Source organism: Triticum dicoccoides, chromosome 3B, assembly GCF_002162155.2.
Source record: "Triticum dicoccoides isolate Atlit2015 ecotype Zavitan chromosome 3B, WEW_v2.0, whole genome shotgun sequence".
Taxonomy (NCBI): Eukaryota; Viridiplantae; Streptophyta; class Magnoliopsida; order Poales; family Poaceae; genus Triticum; species Triticum dicoccoides.
The window spans coordinates 139931220-139935190 of record NC_041385.1 but is presented as its reverse complement, the minus strand read 5'-3'; positions in this window follow the sequence as shown (position 1 = coordinate 139935190).

Genomic DNA, 3971 nt, shown 5'->3' with positions numbered 1-3971 from the left:
ATCAAACGGAGTCCAAACGGAATGAAACCTTTGGGAAAGTTATTTTTGGAACTGAAGCAATCCATGGGACTTGGAGTGCATGTAAGGGAAGCTTCAAGGTGGCCACGAGGCAGCGAGGCGCGCCCACCTCCCCTGGGCGTGCCCCCCACCCTCATGGGCCCCTCGTGGCTCCCCTGACCGACTTCTTTCGCCTATATATCTCTATATACTCTAAAAACATCGAGGAACACAATAGATCAGGAGTTCCACCGTCGCAAGCCTCTGTAGCCACCAAAAACCTCTCAGGAGCCCGTTCCGGCACCCTGCCGGAAGGGGAACCCATCACTGGTGGCCATCTTCATCATCCCGGCGCTCTCCATGACGAGGATGGAGTAGTTCACCCTCGGGGCTGAGGGTATGTACCAGTAGCTATGTGTTTGATCTCTCTCTCTCTCTCTCTCTCTCTCTCGTGTTCTTGAGGTGATACGATCTTGATGTATCACGAGCTTTGCTATTATAGTTGGATCTTATGATGTTTCTCCCCCTCTACTCTCTTGTAATGGATTGAGTTTTCCATTTGAAGTTATCTTATCGGATTGAGTCTTCAAGGATTTGAGAACACTTGATGTATGTCTTGCCGTGCTTATCTGTGGTGACAATGGGATATTCACGTGATCTACTTGATGTATGTTTTGGTGATCAACTTGCGGGTTTCGTGACCTTGGGAATCTATGCATAGGGGTTGGCACACGTTTCCGTCTTGACTCTCCGGTATAAACTTTGGGGCACTCTTTGAAGTACTTTGTGTTGGTTGAATAGATGAATCTGAGATTGTGTGATGCATATCGTATAATCATGCCCACGGATACTTGAGGTGACAATGGAGTATCTAGGTGACATTAGGGTTTTGGTTGATTTGTGTCTTAAGGTGTTATTCTAGTATGAACTCTATGATAGATTGAACGGAAAGAATAGCTTCATGTTTTTACTACGGACTCTTGAATGGATAGAACAGAAAGGATAACTTTGAGGTGGTTTCATACCCTACCATAATCTCTTCGTTTGTTCTCCGCTATTAGTGTCTTTGGAGTGACTCTTTGTTGCATGTTGAGGGATAGTTATGTGATCCAATTATGTTATTATTGTTGAGAGAACTTGCACTAGTGAAAGTATGAACCTTAGGCCTTGATTCCTAGCATTGCAATATCGTTTGTGCTCACTTTTATCATTAGTTACCTTTCTGTTTTTATAATTTCAGATTTCAAATACCCATATCTACTATCCATATTGCACTTGTATCACCATATCTTTGCTGAACTAGTGAACCTATACAATTTACCACTGTATTGGGTGTGTTGGGGACACAAGAGACTCTTTGTTATTTGGTTGCAGGGTTGTTTGAGAGAGACCATCTTCATCCTATGCCTCCCACGGATTGATAAACCTTAGGTCATCCACTTGAGGGAAATTTGCTACTGTCCTACAAACCTCTGCACTTGGAGGCCCAACAACGTCTACAAGAAGAAGGTTGTGTAGTAGACATCAAGCTCTTTTCTGGCGCCGTTGCCGGGGAGGTTAGTGCTTGAAAGTATATCTTTAGATCTTGCAATCAAATCTTTTTGTTTCTTGTTTTATCACTAGTTTAGTCTATAAAATAAAACTACAAAAAAATGGAATTGAGTTTATCTCATATGCTTCATCTTTTTAATACCTTTCATGAGATTGATGGAAAGGGAAATTGTGCTCAAGTGCTAGAAGAAGAAGTCTATAAAATGTTTGTCACTAAATCTTTGGATGATGAGAAAGATTGCAATTTTGTTAGTATGAATTCTTTGAATACCCATGATGCTAATGATATGCAAAGCCACAGGCTTGGGGATGCTATGTTTGATGAAGATGATATGTTCAGTCCACCAAGTTTTGATGAGAAAATTTATTATGATGAAAGCATGCCTCCTATTTATGATGATTATTGTGATGACATGTATGCTATAAAGAATAATGATAACCATGAAACTTGTCATCATGATTTTAATTTTCCATTGGATTATGCTTCACATGATATTTATTTTGTTGACTTTGCTCCCACTACTATTGATGAGAATAAATTTGCTCCCACTACTATTTGATCATGAAAAGAATGCTTTAGGTGCTGGTTATATGGTTGAATTCATTCATGATGCTACTGAAAATTATTATGAGGGAGGAAAATATGCTTGTAGGAATTGCAATAATATCAAGTTTCCTCTCTATGTGCTTAAAGTTTTGAAGTTATGCTTGTTTTACCTTGCTATGCTAGTTGATTATTGTTCTCATAAGTTGTTTACTCACAAAGTCCCTATGCATAGAAAGTGGGTTAGAATTAAATATGCTAGTCATATTCTTCATTATGCTCTCCTTATGTTTCAATTCTTATCTTTTATGTGAGCATCATTGAAATCATCATGCCTAGCTAGTTGCGTTAAACGTTAGCGCTTGTTGGGAGGCAACCCAATTTATTTTTGTTCCTTGCTTTTCGTTCCTGTTAAGTAATAAATAAATAATTAATCTAGCCTCTGGTTAGATGTGGTTTCATGTTTTAATTAGTGTTTGTGCCAAGTAGAACCTTTGGGAAGACTTGGGTGAAGTCTTTATGATCTTGCTATAAAAAACAGAAACTTTTGCACTCACGATATTAGCTGTCATTTTTTACTGGAGAGTGCTTTTAGGTTGATTCTTTTTGAAGATGATTAATAGACAAATTCCTCAGGTCCAACAATTTATTTCAGAGTTTGTGGAGTTACAGAAGTATTCGAATGATACATATTACTACAGACTATTCTGTTTTTCACAGATTCTGTTTTCTATGTGTTGTTTGCTTATTTTGATGAATCTATGAGTAGTATCGGAGGGTATGAACCATAGAGAAGTTGGAATACAGTAGATATCACACCAATATGAATTTAGAATGAGTTCACAACACTACCTAAGTGGTGGTTTTATTTTCTTATACTAACGGAGCTTACGAGTTTTGTGTTGAGTTTTGTGTTGTGAAGTTTTCAAGTTTTGGGTAAAGATTCGATGGACTATGGAATAAGGAGTGGCAAGATCCTAAGCTTGGAGATCACCAAGGCACACCAAGGTAATTTTAAGGACAACCAAGAGCCTAAGCTTGGGGATGCCCCGGATGGCATCCCCTCTTTCATCTTCGTTCATCGGTAACTTTACTTGGAGCTATATTTTTATTCACCACATGATATGTGTTTTGCTTGGAGCGTCATTTTATTTTGTTAGTATTTTCTTGCTGTTATTTATAATAATGTTTTGCACCTATATTTTCAATAAAAATGTCAAGGATAGCCTTTACCATGCTTATTTTGCAAGTATACATGTTGCTGTTTCAAAACAGAAAGTTTACCGCTGTTGCAAAAATTCCATAGAAAATTCAGAGAATGATATAATGTTGAAACTTTTTTCATATTGAGATATGATAAATCTTCTACAGCATAGTATTTTTCTCATAATTTTTGGAGTTAGGGAAGTATGATGAATCTTGCATTCTTTACAGACTATACTGTTTTGGCAGATTGCTGTTATGTTTGCATTGTTTGCATATGTTTGCTTGTTTAATGATTCTATTTTAGGATAGGAGTATTAAATATGCAGAGACATTTAGTATGCAATGTTGAATAATAATTTTAGTGATTTGTTACAGTAGAAAATTATAAGGTTTTTGCATTGGTTTATACTAACTTATCTCACGAGTTCTTGTTGAGTTTGGTGTGGATGAAGCTTTCGAGATTTAGGAAACCGAGATATAAAAGGAATTAAGGAGATAAAAAAGCTCAAGCTTGGGGATTCCCAAGGCACCCCAAGATAATATTTCAATAAGTCTCAAGCATCTAAGCTTGGGGATGCCCCGGTAGGCATCCCACTTTTCTTCTTCGACAATTATCGGTTAGTATGGGTTGAACCTAAGTTTTTGCTTCTTCACATGAGTTGTGCTATCCTTG